The sequence below is a fragment of the Mustelus asterias genome, chromosome 4, assembly GCF_964213995.1.
Source record: "Mustelus asterias chromosome 4, sMusAst1.hap1.1, whole genome shotgun sequence".
In the NCBI taxonomy this organism is placed as follows: domain Eukaryota; kingdom Metazoa; phylum Chordata; class Chondrichthyes; order Carcharhiniformes; family Triakidae; genus Mustelus; species Mustelus asterias.
This window is the reverse complement of record NC_135804.1, coordinates 98,430,461-98,456,856: the sequence shown is the minus strand read 5'-3', so window position 1 is coordinate 98,456,856 and position 26,396 is coordinate 98,430,461.

The following is a 26,396-nucleotide window of genomic DNA, read 5'->3' as shown; positions in this document are numbered from 1 at the left end:
TGTTTAAAAGAGTGACTCAACATGATAACCTGATTCCTCATAGCCTCACTGCAGTCCATTAAATCTGCAGGTGGAGAGGCCACAGTGGGTCCCTGACCCTTCCATACAGAGAGACAGATGCAGTCTGGGGTGTTGGGAGAAGGGGGGTAGGCATTGAGGGCACCAGCAAGCACCAGTAGTGACATGCATCTATGAGCTTTATCCTTTTACCTGCATGGGCTCACCGCTCTGGAGGGTGCATCAATGATATGACACACAATCCAGGGGTTTATTTGGAAGACTGGAAGCATGAGAAAGATAGATGGAACCCAATTTTTCTCAACCCCATCTTCTCCCTTTGCACAGGAAAAGTTGTGGCATAACAGTAAAGGGAGAGAAGATGGGAGGGGCTCGGTCTCATGTGAAGGACCTCACTGACTTTGAGGAGTGGGCAGTCCAGCTGGCAGAGAAGGAAACAGACTGAGCCTGCAGAGATGGAGAGGTCAGTGCGCAGCCTCCATTCAGCAAAGATCCATGCATAATGTAGTCACATAGAAACCTAAGGGCCATGTGTCCCTGTTAGAAGCAGCTAATGCAGTCACTCACTCTCTCCTCTCTCACTTACAGGTGCAGGCAGGAAGAGGGCAAGGGAAGAAGATGATACAGTGTCCAGCAGTTGCTCCAGCCCATAGAGGACCGAGGACACTGGGAGAAAGAAGAAAGTGCATCTGTGGAGGAATCAGAACAGTCACTGCGCCTTCCACCAGTGCAGAGATACACACCTCAGTGGTTACTCGACGTAGTTCAGGCAGGGCCTCACTCTCTGGTTTGTCACCAGAGATATATGGACACGGATATGTGTCCACAGCGGGAGGAGGTGGGGTCAGCTCAGATCACCGGCACTCAGAGGACTGCTGGGAAGATGTATCAGCAATGCTCAAGTTGGATGAAGAGCCTCTATTTTTGGTCCTGCACAAAATGTTAGGAAAGCTGCAAGAGATGGAGGAGGAACATCAGGCAGAGGTGGCGGAAGCCTTCAACAGAATGATATGCGAGATGGAGGAGTCCATCAACTACCAGGTCTATAGGCTTCATGCAGTGGGTGGGGGCAGGATTGTGGTGTTGGAGTGCATCCAGTGTTCAATTAACAATATATCAGGACCATCACTTACTGCTTGGGGGAAAATTATCAACTCAAAGTATGTTTAGCAGTTTGAAAAACATAACCAAAATTCAGCAACTACATCTGACAAAAATACGATTAAAAAATTCCCACAGCATTCTCCCAGATGCAAGAGAGATGGTTTAATTCTCACAGTGTAGTGTTCTTCACGTTCCAAGTGTTGTTAATCATCAGTCAATGATTACATAAGATCACAATGGGGCAAGTAGGAGAGGCAGATGCCAAGAACTACCTTAGCCAGTATAGGAATTGAACCCACACGTTGGTGTTATTGAGCATTTTAATGCAGCCAGATGGATGAACCAAACCTACAAGACGGATTATACCACAGAACCATAGAACCATAATGAAAAACCACTACACTCAGAAGTATTTACAAATCCAAATGGTTTGGAGAACTCTTTTCTTTAATTTGTTCATGAGATATGGGCATACCTGGCTAGGCCAGTATTTATTGTCCATCCCTAATTGCCCTTGAGAAGGTAGTGGTGTGTTGTCTTCTTGAAAAGAAACACCTGCAGTGCTGGTAGAGAGGGAGTTCCAGGATTTTGACCCAGCGACAGTGAAGAAACTTCCTGGATATCTTACAGTAGAATGACAAGGAGTAAACAGGGTCTGGCAGTAGAATGTAACTTTTCAAAGTTGGTTGCAACACAGTCAGGTTTCATGACTGATTTTGGAAGGGTTACTTTTTTTTGTAGTTCCAGATCATGGGAAACTTATTGTTTTCACTTCAGAACTGTTTTCCAAAATCTGTGTTAGATAATGTGAAGCTTAGGTCCCTGGGCATTGCTTGTGAGGAGTTCAAAGATTTGCCATTTGCTTTCTCAAGAAAAATATTTGCTGATTGTCGGCAAAACATCTGGTTTCGGGATCCTGGCTGGTACAAACTAGGAGAAATTACTATTACGTTGTTTCTTATCCTTTGAATTAGGCAATTTCCTTTGTTCTTCTTTGAAGCTCATGGAATTAAGGGGACAATGGCTGCTTGAGTATGGAGTTGCCTAAGGGACAGAAAGCAGACAGTGTTGGTGAAGGACAGGACAAATTGACAAGGCTCTTCGAAAGCCATATGGGATCCTTGACTTTATTAATAGATATATAGGCCCGAACTCTATTGCCTCACCCGCCATGGAATTGGAGCAGGCAAGGGTCCGAAAACAGAAATCTCCATCGACCTCGGGTGGGAATTTCTGCTCTTGGCTGAGTGAGGCTGTAAAATCCCTCCCACAGAGTACAAAAGCAAGAAAGTTGTGCTGCACCTTTATAAAACACTGGCTAGGATCCAGCTGGAATGTTGTGGCCAATTCTAGACACTGCACTTTGGAAGTATGTTAAGGAGTGAGAGTGGCTGCAGAGGAGATTGACTCGAATGTTACCAGGGATGGAAGAGTTCAGTTACCTGGAGATTTATTAAAATGGTACCAGGGATTGAAGAGTTCAGTTATGTGGAGAGACAATAGAAACTTAGAGTAGAGAAGGTTAAGAAGAGGCCTAATAAAACTGAACAACATTGTGTAAAGCTTTAATGGGATGAATAGGGAGGAATTGTTTCCAATGGCAGAAGAGTCAGGAACTAGAGGAGACTCAGAGAATTGACAAAAGAACTGGAGCTGACATGAGAATTTCTTTGCCTTACAATTTGCAACGTACTTCATTTTGGGCAGTGGAAGCAGATTGAATAATAACCTTCAAGTGAGAATTGGATAAATACTGAAATTAGGGGTTTTCGATCTCAATGGGAGCAGAAATGGAGGTAGACGAATGCTAAAGATAATGTCGCCAGCTGTCATGTTGATTGTATGATGCTGTTCTTGCCAGTGCCGATTTTCCTCAAGATGGGGAAGGCGAGTCCCAGAAACATACCCAATTTGGGATTGCGATCAATTAATAATTCTTGCCAGCTCCTTAAGGACCAATTTGGGATGTTGGTGGTGGTGGTGCACAAGTTACAAACTGGATCAGGGACTGACCAGGTGCAGAATCAATCAAGGCTGCACCATGATGTTAATGGGCCCTTAAAAGGGAGCACAGCCACTCAGCCCTTGCACATATGTTAACATAAGAATATAAGAACATAAGAAATAGCTGCAGACATTGTCCCTCAAGCTCCTCCATTCAATATGATCAAATGATCAATATCCTCTTTTGCCTCAACTTCATTTTCACCTATGCTCCCCATATTTCTTGAATCCCTAAGTGACGAACAATTTGTCTACATTATTGAATATACTCAACAATGGATCACCCATAACCCTCTGGGGTAAAGAATTCCAAAGATTCACAGTCCTTTGAGTGAAGACATTTCTCCTCATCTCAATCCTAAATGATTGGTGCTCTATCCGAATCTGCATTGCATCAAGATTTAGCCCACCCTTATTCTCCTTAGCTCATTTTGGAAAACCAGAATATTTACACAGAAAATCTCCATTCCGTAGGTATAATATTTCCAACCAATTAAATATTATCTGTTTGAGCCAGTCATGGATCATTAGGCAAAGTCTTTGACCTTCATTTACCAGGACAGGTAGCTGTGCCATTTGTTTGTTTAGGTTGCGGTAATTGTTGTTGACCCCAAGGTCCTCAATATCTCTTCTGTATATGTAGACAATATGGCTTCTGACTCACTCAATCTCAATGGTTGGAGGACTTTTTGAAGGTAACAAAATGTCTTCTCCCCCTATACCATAACGTGGCTCCTGTGTTGGTTTCCATTTTAAAAGATTTGCCATTTACCATCAAGGCTATCTTTATAGGGGGCACTTTACTACATTGGACCTGGTTTAGAGTGTACAACTAAGGTCTCTTGTCGGGCTCCTCATCCAGTTTTTTTAAAGGAGTTAAATTAATTTGTGGTTTTCTTTTTCACATTCTGTCCTGACGGCTTCACTCTGCATCACACTTGTAAATGACCCTTCCTATTACTCCTGTAACATACATAATGGGTGGAATTCTCCCAAAAGAATTCTAAGTGCCGAATTCTTGTAAAAACTGGAGTAAATCCCACCGGTCTTAGTACTACAGGGGATTTTCACAGTAATTTCATTGCAGTGTTAATGTAAGCCTACTTGTGACACTAATAAATACATTTTTAAAATTGATTAATTAATTTCATTATATTGGGTAAAGTATTTATTCCTAGATTAGAGTTGCTCTATTCCTCTCCTTAATATCATATTTGTTTCCTAACCAGGGTTTGTAAATTCCACTTGACAATTGTCATATTTGGATGTGGGGACATTCTGTCCAGTTCTATAAGGCTACACTGCATTTTTTTTTCTGATTTGATTCTCCCCAAGGCTCTGAAGCTTTTAACATTACTTTTCTGTTTTTGTGAATTTTATTGCTTATTGTGGAGCGAGATGTCACGATTACAGAACGGAAATTCTTTTCTATTTTATTTTACCCCAGAGCCAATATTCAAATACTCTCAGCACAGACACAAAATGGATTGACTGTACAATAAGTCTCCCCTTACATTATCCTGTTAAGTGCTCCCAAGCCAGGTACATAGCGAGATCCAGATTAAAGTTGTTTCTACATTGCACAATAAGTATTCTCAGGGTTAAGTGCAGCACAGGCTAGACACAGAGTAAAATGTCTTCTATCTTGTCCCATATAGTTGTTGCTGGCTAAATATAATATTGAAAAAAACATGTTTCTACACCAGTGGCATATTTCTATTTCCCACACTACTTTTTTAATTCTGAGCAGGTTTGTTAATTTGGTGCTGAACTATTGACAGGTTGGTGCTGGCAATAATGTATGTTCTGGGCCCTCATCAACTCGGTCCCTGATTGGCACTGAACTGAGGTGGACCCATGGACCTAGACACCAGTGTACCGCCTTCAGGAGGTTGTTACATTGTTGGTTGGTCAGGATTTTGATACTCATTGAACCTATTAGTGGGAAGTGCTTGATCTGAAAGATGGGGGCGGGGAGGGGTGGTGGTGGGAAACCAGTGTAAAAAGATGGAATGTGTTCCATTTGAGATAACACATACTTACAAAATACTAATTCACAGGGCAGCAATACCCCTTAGTGTGTTAAAATTGTCCAGAGTCCATGATCCTGATTCTTCCTTGAAACTGCATGTGGAATTTGGGTGGGGATAGGATCAGAATTTGACCTTTGATCTCCAGAATTTTGTCCCAGTGACAGTGAAGGAAAAGCGATATATAGTTCCAAGTCAGGATGGCTTGGAGGGGAACCTCCAGCTGATGGTGTTCCTATGCACCTGCTGTCCTGGTCCTTCTAAGTGGCAGAGGTCATGGGTTTGGAAGGTGTGTTTGAAGGAGCCTTTGTGAGTTGCTGCAGTGCATCCTGTAGATAGTAAACATTGCTGCTACTGTGTGTTGGTGGTGCAGGGAGTGAATGTTCAAAGGGGTGGATGGGGTCCCAATCAATTGTGCTGCTTTGTCCTCGGTGATGCTCAGCTTTTTGAGTGTTGTTGGAGTTGCACTTATCCAGGAAAATGGGGAGTATTCCATCACACTCCTGACTTGCGTAGATGGTGGACAGGCTGACTGATTCAGGATAACGTTGCCCTGTCACTATGTAGCTGACTAATCCACCATAACCAAGCCCTATTACTGACGGGCAGCACGATGGCACGGTGGTTAGCTCTGTTGCCTCACAGTGCCAGGGATCCAGGTTCAATTCCCGGCTTGGGTCACTGTCTGTGCGGAGTCTGCATGTTCTCCCCATGCCTGCGTGCGTTTCCTCCGGATGCTCTGGTTTCCTCCCACAGTCTGAAAGACGTGTTGGTTAGGTGCATTGGCCATGCTAAATTCTCCCTCAGTGTACCCGAACAGGCGCCATAGCGTGGTGACTAAGGGATTTTCACAGTAACTTCATTGCAGTGTTAAAGTAAGCTTACTTGTGACAATAATAAATAAACTTTAAAAAGACTGATTGATTCACGTACACTCCAACCCTATCTCTGTGTGACTACTTCCTGTCTCCTTGGTTATACAGCTAAAATGCTGCATGGAAGTTAATTCTCATGATGCCTGCCAACTGGAGGATTGGTGAGAGCCTCATGACACTTCTTATGGGGAAATTCTGCCAAATGAGCAATAGTGAGCCTTCCCCAGAATGAAGCACCCTCAAGAGCTGCCAGAAAATTGCTGTTCATTGCAAACAGTGGGAATGGTGGTAGCTGCCAGCAATTTAACTACCCGAGGCTCAAGATCAGCAAGGGACCCAGACCACAGCTGAGTGACAGTGTGATGGTGTTCAGGAAGTGAGGTTGGGGGGGAGGGAGTTCAGCACCTCCTCTCTTTTCTGATGCTGGGTTCCTTGATCAGGCATCAAGGGAAACCCACTGTGGGTCTACAAGCAAACCTTACAATTATTTGCTCTTCAGGCTCCCTGCATTGCGAGTTCTCCACCCACTGTTGATTGAATATCACTGGTAGTGGAGTTAGGCCCTTAAATGGGCATTAATTGCCAACTTAAGGGTCTCAACTGGTGGTGGGATGGGAAGGCCATTCACAAGCTTAATTGGTGCAGAGATAGTAGGTGACAGGGTCCCCACCTGGCACCCTCCTGTCCCATTTAATGCCACCCCACCTTCAAACCTGCCTTGGTGGAGGGCATAAAATTCTGCCCACTATGTGAATAATTGACTCTGATAAAACAAGCACTACACTGTGTGGTTGACTGACTCACCCCCGGTAATACAATTTCCTAGTATGTGGATGATTGGCTTACTGAACCCCTGGCAATACACCCTCATCTCTGTGTGACTGACTGACCCTGGAATAGCTGGATCTGGAACAATATTGTCAACAGAACTATCTGCTCAGTTCTTATGGCTCATCTCTAAGTTAACTAAGGAAGCTGCCTATTTTGATCTTAGGAGAAACATGGACAGTATATTTCCTGAATAAGAATGTGGGATTAGAGAAGTCATGGATTGCACACCAATCATGCCAATGTTTCCTGGTACTTGGCACCAAATATATTTTGCTATTCTTCAGTAAAGCAGTGAGACCAGATGGGACAAATAAACTTCAGTTTTGACAAAGCACAAAGGCCTCTGCAGCAACTCAGCAGAGCTGCTTGTTCACAGAGTTGAACATGTAATAGAACAGGGCAGGGAGAGTCTGGAGTTTAATTGTGGGGTGGGCTCTTGACATGGTATCAGCCTCTGTGTTCCTTGTGAGCTCTACTTAACTCGCAACAAGTCTTTTAGATGAATTTACGGGGAAAGAGATATCTTACAGTGAAGGTGCTGCTGTGCTGGTAAAAATGGAAGTGATTAAATCTTAAAGCATGAACACAATGCACCAGACAGGCCTGACATAAATTACCTTAATAATATACATTTTATTCAGTCATGTGAATGAACAATTCATGTACACATCAGTCATCATCTGCAATGACTCTGTGAATGGTTATATCTTAAAGGTAAAAAAATTCAGCTATATTGTATTCTGAAAACATGATTTTTGTCCTTGATTTCTTGTTAAATAAGTCTGAATTGTCCCCCAATAATTGCTTTGCTGCATGCGAGACGAAAAGAATGACTTTTTTCTCAATCCTACGACAGTCAGTTTTTTAATTCTCTTCTTTTTTTCCTACCAAAGTCGCAAAAACACAGTCCTTTCTCCCACATGCATCCTCACTGCTTCAAAATAAAAGCACGATTTTAACTAGAGGTTCAGTTTTAAAGGCTCCCTTTAAAGCCATGTGCCCTCTGGACTCCCCCCCCCCCGCCCCCCCAGACCTTCGCAACTCTCCCAGACCCCAGACCTGGACCTTGGGTTCCTGTGACTTAGGTTCTGGCATCTCCATGCAGTGCCTCTTCCAGCCACTACAGAGCTGTTGCTGGAGGGTCTGGAGAGCTGTCAGCCAACCTGATTGGCCAACAGCTCTCCATATTGGGTCTTCCTCCAGACTGATAGTGGCAATCCTGTCTTATGGGTAAAATGGCAGTGGGGGTCATGGAGCTGTTGGGGATGTGTTTCCCGCTGACACTTTGGATGGTGGGGACTGAGCCCCAGCCATCCTTATAAATTCTGGCCCAAAGCTGGTCAAAGAAGTAGATTTTACAAGGTGCTTTAAAACAGTGAGAGATGGAGAGGTTTAGGGAAGGAATTCCAGAGCTTAGGGCTTAGGTAGGGGAAGGCACAGCCACCAACACTGGAGGGATTAAAATTGGAAATGTTCAAAAGGTCAGAACTGGATGAGCACATAATCTGGGCTGGCTCTTCAGAAGGTGCAGAGTTGTCAGTGGTGTCCAAAACCATTACCGTTACTGCCTGTCATTTTGGCATCAACCACGATAATGGAGCTCACAGCTAGTGAAAGATATAACTTTTAATATGGATAACTTAACTGTGGGAAAAAAGAAAATATAAATCACAAAATATTTCCTTAGATTCTCAGCTTCCCAATAGCATGTGTGTCTGATTCACAGCCTGCGGCACACACCAACTCCAATCTTCACAAATCACCATGAAATCTTGTAGATGACTCTCACCTTAACTGAATTTTAGCTCGCAGCAAGTTTGACATGTGCAACTTATTCATTTATTTATTTAGAAACCTAGGTAAAGAGCTAAGGCTCAAAGTGCTTGACATCAGTCAGGTGAAAAAGTCGGAGAGACGAGGCAGTAAGTCAGGAAGTGCTGGTTAACTAACGACAAGTTTGTCTTTTGAAATTCTATAGAAACCCCTGGGACATTCTCAGCTAATTTTATCCCCCAAAAATGGCTGGGCATGGGGAGGGTTTCAAATCCAATTGGCACTGCTGCCTCATGGTGCCAGGGATCCAGGTTCGATTTCCAGCTAGGGGTCTGTGCAGAATCTGTACATTCTCCCCGTGTCTCTGTGGGTTTCCTCCTGGTGCTCCGGCTTCCTCCCTCAATCCAAAAGGCATGCTGGTTAGGTGCATTGGCCATGCTAAATTCTCCCTCAGTGTACCTGAACAGGCATCGGAGTGTGGCGACTGGGGGATTTTCACAGTAACTTCATTGCAGTGTTAATGTAAGCCTACTTGTGACACTAATAAATAACTTAAAGTACACTTAAGCTGCTTCAAACCAGCCACTTTGAGGTTTCTGGTGGTAGGGCTGACAGTGGATGATCAGTGCACTCCAGGAGATGGGATATTTTAATGAGGCTGCTTCAGGAAATGTGGCAGCTAAAGGGAAGTGAAACCTGCTGCATGGAAAAGTTAAGTCGCTTTCACGGAGCATGAAAGCTTCTTCAAAGACCGTCAAGCTAACCTGCTTCCGTCCCCATGATCACAAACATCAATGATTGCTAAAGCCCCAGATCAGAATTCCCTCTCCACTATGAACAATGGCTACCAACCCCAACATCGGACCCACACCACCAGCGATCTCAAACCACCACCCTCCCAAATGGCAATCGCTGCCCATGATCTGTCTCTGATTCCGCATAGTAATTTCTGACAGTACAGGCCACACTGTAATACCCCCCATAATCTCTACCCCAACATCACAAAATAGCTACATCTCTGCTGCAGCGATCAGGCTGCCTTCCAGCTAGGGATCCAGACTTTTTTATGAAGTGCGTGCTGTGGAGTTAAAGGCCAGTACTGGTATCCACACATCCTCACTGCTTGAAGATCCAACTCCAGCAAATATCGGGCCTTTAGAGTCAGAGGCAATGGGATTGATTATGGTGATCAATCAAGGCTGGAGAAATCATTGTCTGGAATGTGCTAGGTGCTGAACTAAGTCCATGGGACATTCTGCAGTACTGATACACATGTTTGTGAATAACAAAAGACATTGGTTTTGCTCTGATGCATGTTGAGCTTCGTGAGGACTATGAGTCGTGAGACTATACTGATAATTCTTTCATTGTAGGGGTGGATACTTGTCTGTATTGATTGCTTTGTTGACTGATGGATAGTCTAAATTTGTAGTTCTTGCACTGCGCAATTACTATGTTCGATACCCATGGTGATGAGTCAAATTGTTAAATAATATCATCTGCTTCAAGTCATTCGGCTCCTGTGACACTCTGGTGTCGATTACAAATGGCAACAATATCAGATTTTGCAAAACTGGAAGATTTGATGTTCTGGCATGACAACTATGACAATACTTCTTAACTTTGCCAAATTTGGTAAATAATTTCATCCTTGTCAAAATGAACCAAACACAAAATAATTTCAGATTCTTTGGATTGTTATGTTGTTGCACAGGATTTCTTCTTTTTTCTTCCCTTTGTTACTTCAGTGACCAGAGACTGAGTATCAATAAGATGGGCGGCACGATGGCACAGTGGTTAGCACTGTTGCCTCACAGCACCAGGGACCAAGGTTCGATTCCTGGCTCAGGTCACTGTGCGGTGTCTGCACACCCACGTGTCTGCGTGGGTTTCCTCCGGTGCTCTGGTTTCCTCCCACACTGCTGGTTAGGTGTATTGGCCATGCTAAATTCTCCTTCAGTGTACCCAAACAAGCGCTGGAGTATGACGACTAGGGGATTTCCACAGTAAATTCATCGCAGTGTTAATGTAAGCCTACTTGTGACTAATAAATAAACACTAAGGGTGGAAATTTACCGGCATGTCCGCCCAAGGTTCGTACGATCCCACCTGAGGCCCATGGAGACTGCCCTCCAAGCCTCGGCCACTCCCGGAATCGGGGCGGGCGGTAAAATTCCAGCCTAAAACTTGGGGTGAAGGGAAATCCTGCCTTACCTTCCAGGATAGTGATCAAGGACAGGAATCCTGGCTGCAGAGTCCAATTATCATGCCTTATATTTCAACAGCTTTCTGGCCAATCTAGGCTCAAAGTTAGACCAGGCTGAAGTACAGATATCTTTGAAACTAGCCCAGAGAAAATCTACCACACATTGGGGCCAATGTTGCCCAGTTTTCAGTTCCACTGAAGTTAATGGAAAGTAAAACCAAGGAGAGGACAACATATAATGAGTTGGTTGAAATTGCCTGCTTCCCACCCATGCTGAACATGTGTTATTTTATTCGTTCATGGGACATGGGCATCACTGACAAGGCCAATATTTATCTCCCATGCCTCATTGCCTTTGAGAAAGGAACATTGCACTCCTGACTGGCACTTGACAAAAAAATGTGTGTCTCACTGCCAGCTCCTCTACAATTACAGTACACACAGGAAACAATTCACTCCCATCTGGTATGTATTAAGTGTTAAATTCTAACTGAATTATTAATTAGAACCTTATAACTACACTGTTGGTTGCCAGCATATTAATACTTAAAATATTTGTCTAAGGTTTCATTTAATACTGAGGATGTTAACAGCTCCACTAAAATAACAGTGAGAGAAACTTCAGACAATCACATCAAGGTATTCATGCACTAATATTTTATGATACAATTTCAAGGCCAAGAAATTGGTTCACACCTGACTTTGGCAGGCAAAGTGTTTTTTTGAAGTGTATCATCACACACTTCCTTCCCTTGTTGGAGAAGTGGTGGAAGGATTGCCAGGCTGATTATCAATCCATTGAATCACCACATGAGCACTCCTTCCGTGGCCAACAGATCTTGGAGAGGGTCTCGAATCCAAGAGGGAGAGCCTAGAGGGAGAGATGCTACCACTGCACTACAAGACCTCCTATGGCAGGCAAAGAGGGTAAGGTAGTAAAATAGTTATATTTACTGGACTATCAATCTAGAGGTGTGGACTAATTATTTGGAGATATGAGTTCAAATCCCACCCTGGCAGTCGTGAATTTCAGTTCAGTTTATTAAATGGCCTGGAATAACAGTTATTGGGAATGGCGACCTTGAGGCTGTTAGATTACCATAAACACTCAACTGGTTAATTAATGGAAGAAAGTCTAATCTGCCTATGTGTGACTCCAGACGCACAGTAATATGACTGACTTTGAACTGACTTCTGAAATTGTCCTTACAAGCTCCTCATTTTTATCAAACAGCTACAAAAATAATACAGGAATTATTTATAATAAGAATAAAATCTGATCGGCCTCTTAACATCAACCTAGGTATTAGAGTCCTACACAACAATATGACTTCTTACTAATGTCTTGGGACTTGTGCCAAAAGTGGAAGACCTGTCCAATAGTTAAGTAATAGCCTGACAGTCATATTTTTAGAATTATAGCTATAAACCAATGTTCCAGATTCCTTCATTTCCATTGCTGGTTATATATTTCCTGTCCCGCTGATTGGCAACACTAATTAGCACCTATCATCCTCCTTCAACTGATGAATTAGTACTCGTCCATGTTAAACACTACTTGGAATAAGCACTGACAGGACACAGAATATATATTGTGTGGGGAATTTGGGTCTATCACTGAGTCACTTGGTAACTCTATTACTGATCAAGCTGACAGAGTTCTGAATAGCAGATTGTCCAATGCAGTGCAGTCAGGGCCAATGAAATATCCATAAGACGGTATGCAGTGAGTGCCATGAGACCTCGTGAGCAGTGTATCGCTCTTCTGTCCCCCCACTCTCACACAACCGCTAAAAATGATCAAACTCATGGGTGGTTGTTATAAGAACATAGGAACTAGGAGCAGAAGTGGGCAATTCAGTCGCTCGAACCTATTCCGCCATTCAATATGATCTGGGCTGATCTTGTCTTGGCCTCAACTCCACTCTCCTGCCCGTTCTCCATAACACATCAACCCATTACTACTTAAATATCTACCTTTCCCCTCCTTAGATTTACCCAAACGTCCCGGCATCCACCGCACTCTGGGGTAGTGAATTCCATAGATTCATGACCCTTTGAGAGGAGTAGTTTCTCTTCATCTCTGTTTTAAATCTGTTACCTCTTATCCTTTGATCTCTTGTTCTAGATTACCCCACAAGAGGAAGCATTCACTCTACACCTACTTTGTCAATACCTTTTATCATCTTACATACCTTGATCAGATCACCTCTCGTTCTTCTGAACTCTAGAGAATATAGGCCTAAGCTGCACAAACTCTGTTCATAAGACAAACCCCTCAACTCTGGAATCAATTTAGTGAACCTCCTCTGAAACACGTCTATCCTTGGCCTGCCCTTGCTCCAGCCTTAGCCTCGTACTGGTTTTCCCATGTTACCGTGGCGCTGCACACCAAATTCAGGTGCTCTGCTTCTGCCCCTTTCCAGAGTCTCCCACACCACAAGATCACCCAGGATTTTCCTTATTAGTTGAAAGCATGAAACTCTTTGGTAGTCTGCATTTAGGATTAACTGGTGGCATCTACTGAGAATCGCACTGGCTAACTCACTCTGGAAGCTGTGACCTCCTGTTTCAGCTCACGATTTTCAAAGCTCCAATTTGACACTGGGAAACCATTATTCATAGATATTCATATTCATGCAGAAGGAGGCCATTTGGTCCATTGAGTCTGTACCGACTCTTTGATGGAGCATGTTACCCAGGCCCATCCCCCACCCTATCCTTGTAACCCTGCACATTTACCATGGCTAATCCCCTAACCTACAGAGCTTTGGACATTAAGGGGCAATTTAGCATGGCTGAGTCACCTGACGTGCACATTTTTGGACTGTGGGAGGAAACCGGTGCACCCAAAGATAGCCCACGCAGACATGGGGAGAAAATGAAAACTCCACACAGACAATGACCTGAGGCTGGAATTGAACCCGGGCTTCTGGAGCTGTGAGGCAGCAGTGCTAACCATTGTGCCACCGTGCCCCGCTTTGGACTTCCTAAATAGATAATTGCCAAAAAAAGGTTGCTGCAATTTAATATCACATGCAACCTTTAGAATTTCTTTTCTCCAGAACAACTTACTCATAAATGAAAGGTTTCACTGTCTAGAAGGAATAGTGGTGAAATATAAAAATACACCCTTGGAATTGGACTCACCTCCTCAATCAGACTGTGTTTCCCACCGGGATGATAAATGGAGAAACCCTGCCTCCCTGAAACAAGACAAAATGTCAACAGCTTTTTCAGGTTCTGGCACCCTCACCAGGGTATCTGAACCTCTCCCTCTGCTAAAATAAAAACTTTTATTAGGCCTGAAACATTGGCTGCGATCTGTTGACCTCCCCCTTGGTGAGTTTGGTGGCAGGGGTTGCCATTAATCAGAGGCCTGTGGACGGCCTTGCTGCCCCATCACTAATCGAGGCTTTTAAGTGAGCAATCATAAAAACTGAAATCAAAACTATTCAAATCAATGGACAGCTGGAAAAAATCTGTACTGAGATTACTGAGAACCTAGAACAATACAGCACAGGAACAAGCCCTTCAACCCACCAAGCCTGCGCCGATTCCTAATCCTTATTTAGCCCCACTACTTATTGCCCAAATGCAATTTCTATCCCTCTTTTCATCTCCCAATCATGTGTCTATCAAGATATGCCTTGAACGCTGCTAAAATGCTTGCTTCCACCAACTCCACATCAGTATGTTCCAGGCACCCACCATCCTCTGTGTGAAAAACGTTCCCCGCACATCTCCCCTAAACTTACCACCGCTTGCCTTGAACCTGTGACTTTCTACCTTGAATTTTACAAACGCTAATTTTAAAATGACATTTATACAGTTTTTAAATCGCTGGAAGTGTGCAGCAATCAGTGTCTCAGAGATTTTCAATGTAACTTTCTGTCTCAGCTCTCTGTTCCTGTATGCTAACCATTTTGCTGTGTATTTACACACGGGTTCAACTTCAGATTCAACTTGTTTTCAGTTCACTCATCACTCCCATTTAAGTTATAAGCAATTTATGTTAAATATCAGTAAGTGAATGGTGCTCTTAGTTACATTGTTGGTGTGATATTCTCCTGAAAATTTAAGGGAATGAATCTCTAGCTGCTGCGGTTTGCTTCTTCAGTCTAAACCTTTGATCCCGGAGCAAAGAGAGTGTGTGGACATTCCAGGAATCTGATTCCAATCTGATCCCAGAGCAGAGATGGTTTGACCATTTCAGGAATCTGATCCCAATCCGACTCCGGAACAGAGAGGGTGTGAACATACCTGGAATCTGATCCCAATCAAATCCCAGAGAAAAGAGGGTGCGAACATTCCTGGAGTCTGATCCCAGAGCAGAGATGTTTTGACCATTCCAGGAATCTGATCCCAATCTGATCCTGGAGCAGAGGGTCTGAACATTCTTGGAATATGATCCTAATCTGATCCTGGAGCAGAGAGTGTGAGCACTCCTGGAGTCTGATCCCAGCTTTTTAAACCTTCTGGTGATGATGCTGCAGGTAGGTGTAAAGCTTTACGTCATAGTGTAGTAAACTGATATGAGCACCTTTGCACTCAAGCCCTGGGCACCGGTGGAATGTTGCTTGAACCATTTTAAGGCTCTATGTAGTTTCAGCTCAGTGTTTTGCTGCCAGCTTGCCATTCACCAAATCTTGCAACAATAGGCGACCTCCTAGTTGCACTGGCCTTGGTTTCACAGGTGTTAATGGCAGCTGCAGTACTATCCCTGCCACTCCATCAGCCTGGTTCTCATGTACTGCTCCTAGTGATCTTGCAGTGGGAGCTGCTAGTCTCTATTGGAGTGGCCCTCGATTTTCCGTGTTCCAACTCATCCACCATGCTTAACTAGCCATCTCCTGGAAGATTCCCCTTTCAGTATAACTCTGACGCGTGCAAGTTCATGAGTCCAAAATGCAACAAATGTAAGTATTTCAAAAGTAGAAGATTCTACCCAAGGGCTGGTGTTCTGCAGTTGCCTTTGTGTTAGCACAGTTGCTGTTTAAAATACTTTCGGATTGTTAAAGACCATGGCATCTCCAACTCCTTTCTATCCAGTGATAGATTGGCAATGACACATCAAGGGTACATTAATGCTTCATCTCTCAGCAGTGACCTTGCAGACCTGGCAGTGTTGAGCTGGTGCTGGAAGACTAAGAGTCCAATAGAATCAGGCTGTAGGGAAGCTGCCAGCATCTTAGAAAAGTGAGACAATGATAATGCTGATGCGCTTTGATAGGATCAGAGTAGTCAGTGCTTCAGGACAGAAAACAAAAAGCAAATTGAAGCTAGCGTGTAGAAAATAGCTTGTAACTGATATAAATTTCATAGGGGAACACAGGGACTGGAAGCTAACTTCAAATAAAATGAGGCACTGGAAGGCATTTTACATCATGGTTAAAAGGAAGAGATACCATGCTGAGTAAATCAATCCCTCCTAACACACTGATTTCTACTTAGAGTGAAGATTGAGAGATCAGAGAATGGATAATGCATCCGTTTTCCCTTTCATGACAATAAAGAAATACTTCAGGCTGAGATTCAGCTTGTAAAAACTCCCAATACCAGTTCTCATGAACGTTCTGCTACTTTCTGTTTTTCTTGCAAAGGGATGAGCTCTCCCGTTCTCCACTGTTCTCAAGAGATGCCCGACTGAACTAGGCAACTGAGGAGAGCTGTTGAAGAAGACTAGTTTAGTCAACTATATTAAAAGTTGCTGAGAGCTCAAGGAAGGAAAATGTACCACGGTCACAATCATGGTCACAGAAAATTGCTCGTGACTTTGATTTTAAGCATTCCATGCTGTCACAGGGGCAGAAACCTGATTGGAGAAATTCAAGTGGAAAATTGCAGGATTTGGGAGGCAACATGTCCAGGAACTTTCAAGTGGAAACTTGCTGATGGGACAGTAGTTTGTCAGGAAAAATGACCAAGCCAAAACAAACTGCATAACTTAAAGTATCTAAACTGGGGAGGGGGGGCTAATTTACTGCCCCGATCTCCGTATGTGGGTGGGAATGGCAGAGGAGCCAGAGAATCAAGGGGGAGTCCCAAAACAGTTTATTTGCTGGTGGAATTTCCCCACTTGATTGCCCCCCCCCCCCCCCCCCCCCCCCCCGCCACCAGTGAAATAATGGAGTTCGCACCATGAAATGACAGAAATCTAATTATAATACCTTTAACTGTGATTAGTGGGTCTCCCCACTGGAAAATTCCTCCCACATATGGCCAGGTGATAACATCCTGCTGGGGTTCCTGGCAGGGTTTTAGAAATGGAGAACCTGCTGGGTGCACACAGGTAAGTACATCCCCCATGGAGGAAAGGGTCATGCCCAGGCAGTAGCCAGGGGGCAGTACCTGGGGGGTGTTGGGGTGGAGGGACGCTTCCATTTGGGAGGTTCAGGGTGAGGGGAATTGGGGGGTGGGGGTTCTGTGTCCGTGGGTAGGGTTCCAGTGGGGAAGGGGGTATGGTTCCGTGTCCGCGCGGGGAAGTTCCTTTATTCATTTTTAATCTATTTAACGGTGCCCTTATCCGTCAGAAGCCGAGATTGCCAGTGGGGAGGCCTCATTCAGAGCATGATGTTGTGGGACCCACCTCCAGGGTAATTTTTACAAAATGTTTAAAAATTGGCAGGAAAAACCAGCAGTTCAGCCAACAGGCTACACACTGCTTTTCCCACCTGAGTTTACACTGAAAAAAGAGAGGAAATTCCACCCTAGATGTTTTATACTGAACAAGTAGAACACAATAAAATGATGCAATCTCTAATTCTTTCAAATTAATGTTTTACCTACATAGGGATTTCAAAAAAAAAATCATCACCAGTAAGCAATACTGGTGATAATTAAATAACTAAAGTTAAGATAATTAAAGTAAATAACCTTACTTTCTTCTTGGCAGGTTAAAAAAAATTCCACCAATTCCACTGAACTCAATATCCCAGGCTGTGTATATTTAGCATCTTTACATGCACACTCCCCTAACAATTTTATATTGGTACAAAAACAGAAAATGCTGGAAAAACCCAGCGGGTCTGGTAGCATCTGTAGAGGGAGAAACAGTTATCATTTCAAGTCCAACATGACTTTGTCAGAACTTGGGTTTGTATTGGTAACTGATAGCATGATTCAAAGTAACTGGCTGTCAAACACATTGCACATGGTGTATGTCCTTGCATACTGTCATCCCAACCTCCCTTTCCTCTCCAAAATTTCTCATCTCTCAAATGCATGTCCATTTTTCCAAGAACTCCACGTTGAAATCCCCCCAATCAGGTTTCATCCCCTATCACATCATTGACATAGCACTTATCAAAATGACATCTTTTATAACTGGGGCTAAGGTAAACTATCCCTTTGCCTCCTTCTTGACTTATCTGTAGTCTTTGACATGGTTGAGCACACCACCCTCTACCTCTCCTCCATTGTCCAGCTAGGTGGAATTGCATCCACTTGCTTCCTTCATTATCTACAAGTTATAGCCACATATCAGCTCTTCCATCCCAGACTACTTCTCATCCACATACTGTCTATCCATGACATCATTTGAAAACACAGTGTTAGGTCAGATAGGTGTGCTGACGACACCCAGCTCTACCTCACCACCAACTCTCTTGCCACTTCTGCTATCTTTGAATTGTCAAATTTTTTAATCCAGTATCCAGTATTGGATGAGCAGAAATTTCCACAAGTAAGTATTGCAAAGGCTAAAGTCATTGTCTTCAGTCCTCCCCAAGAATGCCATTCTCTAGCCACTGATGCCACATCTCTCCCTGGCAATTGTGTGAGGCTGAAATACTGTTCATAACTTTGAGGACATATTTGACCCTGAGATCACCTTCTGACCAGTTATCTGTTCCATCACTAAAAACCGCCTATTTCCACCTTCATAACATTGCCTTACTCCACCTCACCTCAGCTCATCTGCTACTGAAACTCTCATCTTTGTCTTTTTTTATCTCTAGATTTGCTTATTGCAACACGTTCCTGGCTGGCCACCCACTTTCCATGCTGCAGAAACTTCAGGTATTCCAAAACACTTGCTATTCATATAACTCACACGCAGGCTCATTCATCCATCACCCCGTGTTTGCTGACTTATGTTAGGCTCAGGTTAACCAACAATTTGATTTTTAAAACATATAAATTTGTAAATCTCTTCCGGTCTATTCTGCTCCAGCTTTATACTCCACTGAGATATCCACACCCCTCCAATTCTGACCTCATAAACATTCCATCTACCATTGGTGGCTGCCTCAGCTCAAATCTCTGGAATTTTTGTAGACTGAGTGATCTGATGGCACGGCTACTAAAAGGGTCACATGGTGGGAGTGTAGGTGTTCTCCCCAGAGCACGGGCAGAGTACAAGCAAAGAGTAGCGGCTCAGCTGTAAATAAAATGTTGCTTGTTACGAGGATCTTGGTCACCAGCCTTTGGCAACCCAGCACTTACACATAGAGCCAGGCGTTGGCAGTATGGCACTAGCACTTTGCCCCACCAACTTGCTCGTGGTCTACTAAAACATTGCGGACAGTTGGGCAAAGTTTGAAAAGGAGTGGCGCATCTACTGCGTTGCCGGATTACCTTACAAATCAAAAAAGGTCAAAGTTAACATCTTACTAAACCTAGTAAGCCTCAGGCCCTTGAGAAGTTTGAGTTGTTTGTTTTTCAACTGCAGAAGGATAAAGAGGACCCAAAATTATTCTAAAAATAGTTTGAAAACAGAATATGATAGTCAACAGGCACATATTTAACTCTACAAACCAAAGAGCAGATGAATTGATATAATCCTACAAAGCAACCTTGAAAATCTTAGTGAGAAAATGTGCATTTTGCATATGAATTAGTCAGGGATCGCATAGTTTGTGGGACCCACAGTGACCTTGGCCCTAAACAGCTGCTGCAAGAGAAAGATTGAATACTACAAACAGCCATTAACATCTGCATGTTAAACGAACAATCTGAAAAAAGCCGCAAGGACTCCAGGTGGGAAAGAGAAGCTATTGTGGTACAGAACACGCCATACCCCGGAGGCAATCGCCCTCAGAACAGTGCTGCAATACATGTGACAAGTGCATTCATTTTGCAAAATGCTGCAGATCGAAACCATAGCAGCCTTCCACTGCCACCAGCCACATTGCAACCAGTCAGTCCTCCAAGGCTAGGAGTCAGCAAGGTGAGCGAACTGGAGCTCAACCAGATCAACAAAACCACTGAGCCTCCAACAACCTTCTATCTATCATGAAGGCATTGACACCATCACAGAAATGGATGAGGCCTTCACCACGCTGAACATGACGGTAAAGATTGATATTGGAGGAAAGTGCAAAGTATTACCCAGTTGAATGCTATGGGAACTAGACTCATACGCAGCACCGGAGCCCTATACCCAGATGGACCTCCCGGTTTACTACAGACAAGTTGAAGTTGTGGCCACTCTCCATTGCACACAGGGCAGTTTCAAGTCTCATACAGTCAAACAGAATGTAAGGACACTGCTAGGTCTTTGGGACAGCATCACACTGGGGCTCATCCAACTTGGTCCAGATGTACACACTCTGTAACACCAGGCCCCAGAAATGATGGAGTACAAAGATCTCTTCAACTGTGAAGTCATTGGCAAACTATGAGATGGGGGTCGGTTTAGCTCAGTTGGCTAGACAACTGGTTTGTGATGCCGAGCAACGCCAAAAGTGTGGGTTCAATTCCTGTATTGGCTGAGGTTATTCATGAAGGCCCACCTTCTCAACCTTGCCCCTCGTTTGAGGTGTGGTGAGTCTCGGGTTAAATCACCACCAGCCTATGGTCCTTTGGGACTATGGTGACTTTACTTACCACACGAGACTTATGGCTGGAGCCATCAACTGTGTGTGCTCTGAGAAGAATAGCAACAGCCATAAAGCAGAAAGTAGTCAGTGAGCTGCATCGGATGATGACATTGGGTGTCATTACTCTCATAGATGAGGCCATAGAATGGTTTCAGCAATGGTGATTGCAGTAAAGAAAGATGACACAGTCAGAATTTGCACTGACCCAGTGCCCTTGAACCCGGCACTGTTCAGACCTCATGATCCTGTGAAGACAGTGAACAGCTGATGGTAAACGTGCTCAGTGTTGAGGTTTTCAGCATCCTGCATGTGAAATGTGGGATCTAGCAGATCCTGTTAGTTGAAGAATCCTCAAAACTTACCACACACATGTCTCTGGTAAGCAGACATCATTTTCTTCCGAGGCAACTCTTTGCAAGCCAACCGTGTAAAATTATCATTGTTGACATCCTGGTCTGGGATCATACTATGCAAGAACATGATGTACATCTTTGTCTCATCATTGATAGAAACAGAAGCATACAGCTGATGCTTCAGGGTCAACCAGGTTCTCTATTTTGGTCACTTACTCACAGTCGATGGTGTAAAGTCAGATCTAGACAAGACAACAGTTATACAACAGATGACCATTCCCATGGACAAGTATGCTTTACAGTGCTTCCTTGCTATGATAAATAATCATTCTAAGTTCATTCTTTGTTATAGTAAGGTCACTGGATGCCTTCATCAGCTCCTCCACCAAGATGTCAAATAGTGTTGGCAGGAGCACCACATAGCGGTCTTCAACGGACTCAAAGAGGCACTCTCAGCCCCAACGGTGCTACGATACTTTGACATTCGAGCACATTGCACCTTTTCCAGCAGACGCCTCCCAGCATAAATTTGGTGCAGTCTGTATTTAGAACGGAAGACCAATAGGCTTTGCTTCACTGACACTGAGACTCGTTATGCACAGATCGAAAAGGAAATCCTTGCTTCAATCTTCGCCTGTCACAAGTTTCATTATCTCATATATGGCCATCCTGCGACTGTTGAAACATCATCAGCCACTCATAACTATCCTAAAAAAGTCTCTTCACACTGTGTTTGCGTGGCTTCATGCATGATGCGAAAGCTGTAAGGTTCCAATCTCAGCATTGATTACAAACATGGTAAGGAGCTGTATTTGAATGATACCCTTTCCAGAGCCTTCTTACCCACTATAGATCATGCAGATTGTGTGGAAGACCTAGAAATCATGACCATAGTAGTGCTTTCCTCTGGTAGAATCCAGGAACACAAAGATGCCTTACCAGGTGGACATCACATGCAGAAAACTTCAAGATATCATAATGAAGGGCTGGCCAGAGTCCTCAAGGGAGCTTCCCCACAAACTCTGCACATTCTTCGCCGTGAGTGATGATCTAACAGTACAGGATGGACTGATACTGCGTGGCCAGCAATTCGTTGTCCTTACTTCTCTTCAGAGTTACTACACTCAATAACGTCACCAGAGGCACCTGCGTGTGGGGCACTCCTGGAACACCGATTAAGAAGCAAGATGCATTATGATTACAATGCCCACAGACGCAGCCCTTTAACACCTGGTCAAAAAATCAGGATCCAGACTGCACGCAGCTACAACAAGTTGGCGATGGTATACATGTGCCCCAACTGAGCAGGTACGTGGTAGCTTTGGACAGTGCCCAGTATGTACAAAACCGCTGTCACCTTCCACAGGTATTAGAAAGAGCACCAACTGATGCCATAACACTCAAGTCACCTAGCCTACAACAGAGGCTCCCTATACCAGTGGACATTAAGGTTCCTCCATGGAACCATGGGTCTGTGCAGCAAGACCAGCATCCACTGGGTACACTGATGGAATGTATCAGCTTGTCCATACTGAGGTCACCAACCCTAGAAAAACTATAGCATAACCAATCAGCACAATCACACACTCAGGGTGTGTGACCAAACCAAACACGTAGTTTGGAATCTTATGAGAATCTGGCAGAGTGTCTGTTCTGATGAGGAAACTGGCATGGAACTCTCTAGCTCCACTGGCCAATTTTCTCTCCAGATCTTGTCACTCTAACTGCCAAAACATAAAGTGAACGTGGCTCGTGCCATCAGCCTGGCAAGGCGGGGCTGCTAAGAGCCGGGAACTGGCTCCACTGAGATCTGAGTGATGTTGTTAAAGGGCGCCCCGATCACTAGAACAAACTTGTCTATAACTGGCTTTTGTTTTGCATCTTTACACAACAAAATTGGGGAGGCAGGAGACGCGATGGGCTATGCACCAGCTGCAATAACGTATTCCATGTTTCACCCTATGAAAATAGTTATGTATTGTTAGCCTGTTCAATTCTTTCCAGAGTCTTCTGGCTATTTTATTTTGTTTCTTTACATTTCCAAAAAAGTAACAGTTTGATGGTGTGGAGAAGTACCTTGAACCCGTCCTGTGCTACTTAGAAACATGGATGATTAATCTGGCATGAATTGTTACCGGTGAGGCTGCAACACAGATTAAAATTGCACTATTGACTGCAATAGCGAATTGACATACTGTCCATTAGAGAACTGTCAGTGGGCCTCCATTAGGAAGGGACTGAAGAACTTCTGCAATCCACTTTCCTCTCTCTGACAGATGAGGGCTGAAGCTCTACTCCATGGAAGCTAGTACGTCAACTGAAATGAATCTTTAAAAAAAATTGACATGAGTCAAAAAAGTTTGAGTTGGATAAGAGGTGACATGTCTCACACTGTATAAATGGATTCACTGACAGGTACCTGTGTGATAAAGTGATGCTTTTCACACTGTATAAATACATTTACTGACATAAACAAGTGTGACAAACTGGCATTTTTCACATTGGGGTTGAAATTTTTCAGGCATTTCACGGACCAGCTGCCTCAGACCCTGAGAGAAATTATATAACTGACCAAGTCCAACATTCCCTGTGGGCTTTACTGGTCTTCTAGTTTTTAGGGTTTTAAAAAGTTTTTATTTATTAGTGTCACAAGTAGGCTTACATTAACACAGCAATGAAATTACTGTGAAAATCCCCAAGTCGCCACAGTCCGGCGTCTATTCAGGTACACTGAGGGAGAATTTAGCATGACCAATGCACCTAACCAGCATGTCTTTCAAACGGTGGGAGGAAACCGGAGCACCCGGAGGAAATCCATACAGACACATGGGGGAATGCAGACAGTGACCCAAGCCGGGAATTAAACCCGTGTTCCTGGCACTGTCAGGCAGCAGTGCTAACCACTGTGCTGCCGTGCTGCCCAGTGTCAAAATTATGGTGGAAGATTGGTGGACCCCCATGATGACTTTCAATCACACTGTGCTTTGATAAATTGAATTTCTGAAAGTCTAGTTGTGACACTGTGACATTTCTTGTATTATCTCAATATCAATAAAACTGCCAGTGACGACCAATGTGACACAGTGAACTGTCACAAATAGAAGGTAATTGTCATAGAAAGTCATAGAAACCCTACAGTGCAGTAACAGGCCATTCAGCCCATCGAGTCTGCACCGACCACAATCCCACCCAGCCGCTACTCCCATATCCCTACACATTTACCCGCTAATCCCTCTAACCTACACATCTCAGGACACTAAGGGACAATTTTAGCATGGCCAATCCACCTAGCCCGCACATCTTTGGACTGTGGGAGGAAACCGGAGCACCCGGAGGAAACCCACGCAGACACGAGGAGAAGGCGCAAACTCCACACAGACAGTGACCCAAGCCGGGAGTCGAACCCAGGTCCCTGGAGCTGTGAAGCAGCAGTGCTAACCATTGTGCTACCGTGCCGCCCCTATTAATTGTTATGTCATAATTGTTATGACGTCAGATTGAAAGCCCCCAATCATTGGTAAATACCCTCCATATTTGATTTCATGCATGATTTCTGAGCTGTGATCAAACAGAAGACGATAAGAATTTTTATTCACAGGAAATGCCAATTAGACCCAACAAGGCCATCTCCTTTTCGATAGATAAGGCCCATCTTTCACCGTATCTATAAATGCCTTCACTCTGCGAAAGGTCATTAAATTTTCCCTTTATTACATTTACAGTGTCCACTTTGATTAACTTATTGCACAACATTTGTTTTACTTGTTTATGGGATGTGGATATCCCTAGAAAGCAGACATTTAATGTCAAACCCTAATTGCGCTTGAGAAGGTGCTGGTGAACCACCAGCTTCAATCTGTGCAGCCTGTGTGGTGTAGGTACACCCAGAATGCTGTTAATCCTGTTCTGAGATTTTGACCCAGTGACAGTGAAGAAACACTATATAGCTTCATGTCAGAGTGTTATGTGACTTGGAGAAGAACTTGCAGGTGGTATTGTTCAAATGCACCCTCTGCCCTTGTTCTTAGAAGCTCAGAGTTTGGAAGGTGCTCTTGCTGAAGATTTAGTGGTTTGCTGTGATGCATTTTATAGAGAGTACACACTGCAGGCTCAGTGCTCCAGTGATAGAGGGAGTGAATGGTTTAGGTGGTGGTTTGAATGTGAATTAATAGCTGCTTGATCCTAGATCAAACACAAGACCAGAAGAACAACAATTAGATTGATAATTAATAACCTCCACCTCTTATATTAACTCTCTTTCTCTTTTAGACTCACATCTCTTCTTACTCCCAGTTTCCTCTGTTTTCACATATATTTGAACTTTTTTGTCATATAACAATTAATTTGCTTGAATCAACTTTGTGAATTCTGCATCAGTGCCTGTTGACCAATTTAGATCACTGCTACTGCTGCTGAGCACCAATATTCTTCATTATATTGAACGTATCAGTGAGGTCACCTTGAAGTTCACTCTAACCACTATATTATTAGCCTTTTCTTTTTTATTACATGGTAAAACATAAAGAACACTGAAACAGATTGAATTGTGGACAATAATCCCCCACCTCCTTTAAGCAACAATAATATTTGATCGGTGGGTAAATAACTTAATGAATGTCAGGTATGCTATTAACTTGTGGGACAATTAGTTACAGTACGGTTGCATGGAGAAGGTCATTGAGAAGCACATTGAATAATGGTCCACTCCCACCTTGTTGCAAGATTTGCTGGCTTTTCACCTTCTCTGTAGAGGCTGATTCAGAACCTTTAGCCCGTTTTGTGATTAATTATCCCCCTGAGGAATTACTATTGCATTAAACTCATTAAAAAATAATTTTCTGCACTGATTGTCAGTTTCTACTCCCTAGGAGTGAGTTCACACTGTAAGATTGATAAAGACTACACTGTGCCCTCTGCACAAAGACTTTGTCACACCTGATATTAAAGTATGTTCTTCATTTTCTGTCATGACAGAAGGATGAGTATTAAAGATGTAGGCCACAAGGTGAGCACATGTAGGCTCATTAAAATTCTTCATATTCCTTATCATCATCAGAGGCATTATTCTGGAGTTATTTATTAATAGTAAAATCACGCTTCATGCAGCTAAATGCAATGCTTCAGGACACCTTGGTTGTATTAGGGCTTCCTTTTTTCTATCTATCAAAGCAAGCTGGGCTGCCTTTGAGTACTTGTGGGCTGCTCGGGTACCATCCTATGAACTTCATTGATGTTCAGTAAGGGTAGCAGGGAGGTGGATCTGTGATCAGCCACTGGTGCAGTGGATACCCCTCTCTGATCATCTAGCCAAACAATTGTTTTTCAGCTGTTACACCATTTGGGCCAGCACGGTGGCACAGAGGTCAGCACTGATGCCTCAC